An 8,973-nucleotide genomic window follows, 5' to 3' on the forward strand; every position below is an offset into this window, starting at 1 on the left:
AAAAGTGAGTTTCATCTTACAAAATGAAATGTAAAAAATGAAAAGTTAGTTTCATCTTAGGGAATGAAATGTAAAAAATAAAAGTGAGTTTCATCTTACAAAATGAAATGTAAAATATGAAAAGTTAGTTTCATCTTAGGGAATGAAATGTAAAAAATGAAAGTTAATTTCACCTTATAGAATGGTTGATATATCAAAGAACAGTGAAAGTACTCGAAAAGCTAGTTATATAAGTTAATTAATGTATTCTTAGTTGTAGGTTAAGAGCGTGTTATTAATGAGAATGTAACATACATAACTTTATATGAAACAGTATTTAATTTATTTCCTTCGTTTCCAGCTATGTATGCCAATGATTGACAACATCATTTGCTCGTAATATGTTCCATTTCATGCGTGAGCTAAATGATACTGTATCTCTTGTCTATTTCAATACAACCTGCATTTATCGTGAAATTTCAATGTGTTTAATACTATAATATGTATGGATATAAAGGCATCAAGATTATCCCTTTGTTTTAATAAGCTTATTTGCGTCTGTAATAATGTACATTGTGCAATTAATGTTGAAATTATCGTTGTAACGAATTAATTACATTCATTGGGCGGGATCAGCACAGTTCGAAATTGTCAAATGACAACTTCACAGAGGAAATGTTATGGCTTCCTCGAATATATTGAGCAGGAGTTTCGTATCATTCACAGTACAATCTACAAGTCCGTGTAAAGAAGAACGTATGGATTAGTATATATATATATATATATATATATATATATATATATATACACACTTTTATACACGAATTCCTACCCACTAGGAATATTGTGTGAATTAAAAGTTTTAATGGGTGAAGTTTCGCTTTTATTATGCTCTTGAGAAAAACCAACGCAACCATTATCCAACTATATGATCATAACCTTAAAACAGTCGTGTTTCCTATCATACAAGTCTCTAACATCTGTAATTTGGCAATTTGGCACTGTGGTATGATGGCAATAGGAAAAAAAAGAAAGGTATTTGATCGGATACGTGGATTTCAATGTTTCACATTAAAACAGTTCTGCAGAATTATTTTACGATTTCAGAAAAAAAAAATGTATGTGTACGTACTGATAACTTAGCAATGAATTTTATAATTTCGGTAAAAGAGAAGCAGCCACTTCCACACATAGTTAATTTTTTATGGGATTAGTAACTGTAAAGCAAGTGTTTCGGTTGACGACACAAGTTCACTCTATACAATGAAATTTCATTATCTTGGACTGATTGTTTGAACGTAATATTAACTTCCAAAAATAAGCGACACTTGAAATTTGATAAGGTTTCTTAATTAAAGAAAAATATTTTATATTTAACGAGATCAAAAGGCTTGATTAAAATCTCGTGTTTTGAAACGCGTATGTTTTGCGTATGCCCTGGTTATAATGTTCTTGCTTAACCTAAAATATTTTGATAATTATTTTAGTATTCTTAAATCAATGAACTCTGAACAACAATAGTATCACATGCTTTATTCACATTTATTATACTGATATCTATTAGCTCGTAATAGATGATACAAATGATCGAGTATTTGAAACATTGATATGAAGTATTATTTTTTTATTTCTAGTGAATCTGCTAATGTCACTGAACGGGTGAATCTTTAGTTCGCTGGGTTTTGTTTTTCAAACCCTCTTGATCTTAATCGCTTAAACGAAAGTCCATATGAAAGCGGTCAAAAGCGTAAAAAAAAACTCTGCATCATTCTACCAAGACTATTTGTTTTAGTAACAACTGTTTTCAATCTTAACAAACTGAAAACCGAATTAGTAACCTAATTAATGATAAATTCAACGATAAAGTTTTGGGGAAAAAAAGTAAAAACATCTCAAATTAAGTTACATGTGCAGTATGTGTTTCTTTTAGCAGAAAACTAGTGAAACTTCCATAAAAATACCAAGATTGTGAAACCTCTGGTTCTTTGTACCAAATGAATTGTGAAAAATGCGATGAGCTTTATATTAACTAACCCACAGACAAGTTCTTACCCATGTTAACTAAACAAACTCCCCTCCCATGTTTACCAACATGTGTCCAAACAGTTTTTATTTTTGTAGTTAAATGCAAAGTCACACAATGGGCTATCTGTGCTGTGTCCACCATGGGTAACGAAACCAGCTTTTTAGCGTTATAAGACTTCCTTCCGGTTTGTCCTTGAGCCACCAGGGGAGGTTCGAACATTCATTCGTTTCAACCTGACAATGTTTTAGCGTTATAAGACTTCCTTCCGGTTTGTCCTTGAGCCATTAGGGGAGGTTCGAACATTCACTCGTTTCAACCTGACAATGTTTTAGCGTTACAAGACTTCCTTCCGGTTTGTCCTTGAGCCACTAGGGGTAGTTCGAACATTCATTCGTTTCAACCGGACAATGTTGAACTTCTCAATATAGAAAATAAATATATAAATCATTGCAAAATAAGAGAGGCATTATCAATTAAACAGTTTAACTAAAATTTAATAAATATTCTGGTATACAGTTGTATCTTTTCTAGCCTCTGTACATGTATAGTTCATCATTGCTATTTCTAAGGTCAATTGATAACATAGAACGATCAGACTATAAAATTGATCGAAAATATTTAACATGTATTAGAAGTACGTTTTGAAGATACATGTTACTGTGTAACATATTTCAAGTGGTTTTGTTGTGGATTTTCTTAAGATTAACATTATAATAATAGGCAGTACAAAATACCGTGTAACATGTAAAATAATGTTTTGAGCCACTATTTCGGAATAACATCAAATTCATTTGAATACAGTTTTAGACTCTTTCACGTGTCGTCTTCAGTCCAACGATTGGTTGTTGAGAGAACGGCATATTAGGTCAGAGAGGAGTTCAAATAAATAACCTCCGATGGGGTTTGAAGTTTGGTAACCTTTGTATTAACGAGCCTTTCACAATTTTTCATGTGAAATATTTTCTAATTTTATATATTGTGTTGGCTGATTACAAGATAAAGATTCCTCATATGAAGAAAAATAGCATTATTTGTTTGACCATAATCAACATCTTATTTTATGTTTCCGGAGTCTTGTGAAACTCCACCAACCAATGCACCCATCCGCTAGTTTTTCGTATTAACTAGATCAGGATCTCACTTCTTGTAGCTGGTGAAAAGTTGTTATCATATGTATTGTACTCTGTATATACGACAATATAAATTTTATATCACAAGGCACTTCTTTTAATTATGTGTTAAAATGAAATAGTATATTTATTCGGAATGTCACTTCAAAGTTTAATATGTGAAACGAGCTGAGGTACCCGTTTTTTGTATAGGGTGCATGCTATGATATATATAAAACAAAAACCCTAACTTTCACACAATTTATTGTTACAGTATTCATTATTAACTCACCAAATATTTTGTACAAGTTATAAGAACTCACCATGTATATACTAAGAACATGTTGTACACTGTGCGATGGTCAGGGTGACATTGTATGAACAGGTAACAGCCAAAGTAGTGGCGCTTTCTGTTACCCGATTTTAACACTCACCTCTTAATGTCCTTCCACAGTGTTTCATTTGACTGATTAATTGACAGCCATTGGCCGCAGAAGTGTCAAAGTAGGAAGTGTGTATAACTCAAGAAACGGCTCTTCATATCAGAGTTATGATGGTGGTTGTATTAGAAACTTCATCTAAGTTTATGTATTATTGCAATAGTGGCGACCTTTTTCTTTTATTGCATTGCTCCATAGAGCGTGCTAGCGGATTATCTGAGATATATAAGGCGTTTATAAGGCGACAAGAACATGGCGCCATCTTTGAATGTAGTTAACGTTAACTATTGTCAAAGATAATATATGCTTAATAACTCAATAATAGGGGTGGGGCTGTGAACCACCCAATAACATGTCTCTTGTTCCCAGCTATCATCCCACAAAGTTTGTTTGAGGTTGGCCCAGTGACAGAGGAATAGTTAGATAAGGGACAACTAGACAGACACACATATTTTTGTGCATTTTATATCTAGATTATTAATCATATAATATGCATATGTAAGGTGTGTTTACTAACAGATTAATTAATAAGTAACTGCTTGATAATTTTCATTTTATTGGTAGATAGATGGCAGATTTCAGTCACATACCCTCACGATTTGTAGGGTCAACAAACATAAACGATACACCTTCATGTTTAAAATGCTAGAATCTGACTAAGATTTGATTGCGTAGATGAAGTAATGTTTTGTCTAAAACACCGAATAGCGTCAATTAAAATACATTTTCAGACTATTACCAGTGAACAAAAAAATGTTTTTATTTCATGTTGTTCATGTCATTTCCTATTTTAGTTTTAGATTCACGTGTTTTCGTTTAATACCGCATAATATATGATGTGAAACAAAGCCAGCGTACTTGATTCGGTACAGTGTTTTCTGGTACGTTAAAACAAATAATTAACTATTTGTTTGTAATTATACAAGTACGGATTAAGTTATTGCACACTTCCGTGAGAGTGCCCAGGAAATTTGCTTCACGCATTGCGAGTTCCATTTGATTTCTATAGATCCAGTGATTAAGCTTTGTAAATCCTTTGACTGCTCACCAATGGAGGCGTTTTAGTGTAGCACCATGCACTAAACCAATCCACTTTATAGATTAATTCTAATGGAATTGGAAATCTTGTTTTTCCGTGAACTTTATTGTTGATTCCAAAGGACAAGTAAAAGTAAGTGTATTTCAGTATGGAAGAAACTGACTTTTACTTTAAGCTAAGGGGAGAGGATGTTAATGAAAAGTATAGAGAAAACTGACGTATAACAGAAGCCTAAAATTTACTCGTGTTCATTTTGTTTTCTAACCAATGCTCTATAACTGGACTTGTAAACACACTTTCAGAAAACTGTATGTCAATAGTTGGTAAAGCTTACTATCCGTTGTTCTGTTAATAATAAAAACCACTCGCTAAGTAGGGTCTATTTCATCTAAGTAACAACTCTTTCAGGAACTGAAACTAGGCTATTGATGATGGTTGGCTAGATAACATGCTACTTCATTATTTAACACACTCTTCATAGGCCTCTCAGCGACAAAAGACGTTAGCTTACGCTATATGCACTTATCAATTAATGGTAAGTTTTTGTATAGGAAGTAGTGGGAGCTGTCACATGTTCACCATTAATTAAGAGGCCTATTTTTCGTATTGTTTCGTGTGGTACGCATAGCAGGGATTATTCTTTACAAAATTAACTTTAAAATAAATCCTCACAAAGTTCCCGCTTATTCTGGTTATTGTTACAGTAATTCATATCCCTGAGCCCCCAAGAGCCTTTATTTTTGAAATTAAATAATGTATTTACCTATTCTTCATCATGTAAAAGATGATTTATCTATTCTTCGTCTGTAGTATCCCAGATAATACTTAGAACATTTATAGATTTTTCTTATTACCGTGTAATCGAATAAAATGGGTAATGCACACGTTATACATTTTTTTTTCGTTCTAATACTGTTTTAACGCTCGTAACCTACAGCTTCGTTGCCACTATTGACAGAATGCTGCAGTGTTAATACTGTTTTAACGCTCGTAACCTACAGCTTCGTTGCCACTATTGATAGAATGCTGCAGTGTTAATACTGTTTTAACGCTCGTAACCTACAGCTTCGTTGCCACTATTGATAGAATGCTGCAGTGTTAATACTGTTTTAACGCTCGTAAACTACAGCTTCGTTGCCACTATTGATAGAATGCTGCAGTGTTAATACTGTTTTAACGCTCGTAACCTACAGCTTCGTTGCCACTATTGATAAAATGCTGCAGTGTCTGAAAACCTGCTCTCAGTTCTTAGCCATTCAAAGCTACATATATAAGTTTGGTGTCATGTTAAGTTTCAATTCTAGACAGTTGCGAAAACTGTATTTGCTAAATTTGCTATAAATAAGGCATGTTCCTCGCTTTCATTCTTTTTCCTAACCTTAGCTTTTTAACATAGCTTCATCTTCAGCTGACCTTACTACTAATTCAACTTTTCTCTCTGTATCTTATGTTTAAATATAAACCACCATAATTCACATCCTACTTTACTTTTCACTTATTAGGAATTACCATTTCATATCATATCCGTGTAAAACAACATTACAAGGAGCTGGTTTTTATATATGTTTCTTTTTTTTTGGGGGGGGGGGGTCACTCCTTCACCTGTTTTCTGTGTTTTTGAATCAAGTCTTATTTTTCTCACTTTTTTTATGTTTTCCTTGGGGTTTAACATACGGAGAACTCTGCCTCATCCAATCTAGTAGCGTCCTTGTCGTTAAGGAAACAATAAGGGTAATTTAGTTAGAACTGTTCTAGAAAATCAAATATTCTGGCTAAGGTTGGAAAACAAATCATTTAAAAATATTCTTATGCTTAAAATCTATGTATACGCAAAGGAAAATAACAGACAAGAAATATCACTTAGCAATATGACTTCTAAATAACACTCCAAATAATTTAAAAACTTTCTGTGAGTCAGTACGAAAATATAAAATAACCGAAAACATATAAAACATATTACAAAAAGATGCCACATACTTATCTCCTACAAATCGTCGTTACCATAAGCTGTTGTAAATACCTGTAAACGCTGTTGGATTCCAAGAATTTTCTTTGACAATTCATATGTATTACAATATAAACACATATTTACACTAACTGTTGATTCTAGACATGATAATTATCTACAAGCTTCTAGAGCAGCAACTAACATTTAGTTGCGTTATGTCCCCCGGTGGGATAGCGGTAAGTCTTCTGATTTACAAGGTTCAAATCAAGGGATCAGATTCTCCTCGGAGGACACAGCAGATAGCCTAATGTGACTTTGCTATAAGAAAACACACACATCCTTACGTTATTCACACCATTGGTACTTTCGCTGTAAGAGAGCGGATTGCCACCTGGCGGGGTCATCTATTTTAACCACTCGCACTAATCTGCAGTAGTGTGTTGTCTGTCAGTCAGTCAATAAGACACTAAAATGGCGTCTTATAAAAAACTCTTAACGTTGCATTTTGTACTGTCGTGACGTCAGTAAAACGTGGGCATGTCTTGCATCACGAGGAGAATTATGCACTTTGTAGGTTGCAACGCAGCATGGCATATGAACTTCAAAAGCAATCAATAAGAATATTTGTTACTCTTAATTTTGGTTTTATTTACTCTTGAAACAGACTTTCGGGGACCTTGCGGAAGTACATCTAGTTTGGTGATATATATCCTGAACTTTGAAAATCATATGAGGTCACGTTGTTTCCAGAAATTCTTAGAGTCCTACGTGATTTTCCTTTCACTGTATCACCTCTTAATCTAACAAGTATAAAAGTTATTAAAATGCATCGAAATATTTTTTGATTGTCTGCAGACCAACAACATCTTCTTTTTGATAGGGTATAAAAATTAATTATTTTGATAGGTTAAGTTGTATTCCTGACCTACACTGATCGTCAAATTAAACTCATTATCTACCCTTGATTGCCTATAGCCAATTAGCTGTCATCTTTTATAAGATCGAGAAACAATAGCCAATTGATAATTTTTCCCGATCAGTTGAGTAGTAGTCTCTTATCGATTTATGGTTGCCAGATTATAGGTTGTTCTCATCAGCTAAAGTCGACTAATAGTCCATTTCTGATAAACAATAGACAGATAATAACCTGTTCTAATAAGCTACTGTTGGTAAGTTGTAAGATATTGATTTACAGTAGCCAGATAACAACCTGTTATGATTAGCTACTGTTGAGTAGTTGTATGATATTGATTTACAGTAGCCAGATAATAACTCGTTATGATAAGCTACAGTTGAATACTAGTTCATCTCCAAGAAACAATAGCTAAATATTAACCTGTTCTCATAAGCTAAACAAACTAGTAGTCCTTACTTGATAGGCAGCAAAGTGGATATAATCAACTGGTAACTTGTTCCTCACAGATGTTTTCTGTCGCTGATTATACACAAATATTGACCTGTTTTTCTGGGCTGTTGCTAACGGGCGCATCTCTCTCGCAGGCTTTAGTTAATTAATTACATTGCCTTAATGGCTAACTCTAACTACTTTACTGTCTTTAAGATTCTATATTTCATTAAAATTCTGACAGTCTTCTATCGAGTATCTCTTTAAAGGCTATTATCGAGTGGTAACTTCTTCACTATGGTTTACAGAAACATATTAAACATCTCTGGTAGGCTGTAGTTAAAATATAATATGTCCCTCTACCGATATATAATCAACATGACAACTAACGAATAACTTACACACATACTCTTAATGAACTATGGCTATCTATAAATCTGTCCATGTCTGACCATATCCAAATATTCAATTAATTATACTTTGAAGCCTATTATTACGTTGTCCCTGATGCATTGTAATCAACTAGCGATCCTACAAGCAATCTAATACATGTAATATGATCAACTAGTCACTTGAACTTGTTTTTGATGTTCATGACAAAATATAACCCAAATATTCACCTGATCTCAGTAGAGTATATCCCATCACTAATGTAATCTTCTTTCTCATAGTTTATATCCAAGTATTAAACTCTTCCTCAGTTATTAATTTGTTCTTGAAAGGTTCTAGTTTATTATTATCCTAACCCTAATAGAATAGGATCAACAAGCCACCTGGCCTTCACAAATTATATCTTATAAATAATGCGGCCAATTATATTGATCTGAACATTACAGATTATATCCTGTTAGTAGCCTGACCATAATGAAATACTATCGAGTCCCATGACCTTGATAAGTAACACCCCACAAGTGACCTGACCATGATGAAATACTATCGAGTCCCATGACCTTGATAAGTAACACCCCACAAGTAACCTGACCATGATGAAATACTATCGCGTCCCATGACCTTGATAAGTAACACCCCACAAGTGACCTGACCATGATGAAATACAACCACCAAGTCACATGACTTTGGCCCCCCC

The 8,973-nt window shown here is 33.6% G+C and overlaps 1 protein-coding gene across 8 annotated transcripts in view; it reads left to right on the forward strand.

The window, feature by feature from the left end:
* LOC106473645 (kin of IRRE-like protein 3) overlaps positions 1–8,973 on the forward strand; it is a 345,725-nt gene that overhangs the window by 198,192 nt on the left and 138,560 nt on the right. The window lies entirely within an intron of this gene.

The sequence above is a fragment of the Limulus polyphemus genome, unplaced genomic scaffold (assembly GCF_000517525.1).
Source record: "Limulus polyphemus unplaced genomic scaffold, Limulus_polyphemus-2.1.2 Scaffold132, whole genome shotgun sequence".
In the NCBI taxonomy this organism is placed as follows: domain Eukaryota; kingdom Metazoa; phylum Arthropoda; class Merostomata; order Xiphosura; family Limulidae; genus Limulus; species Limulus polyphemus.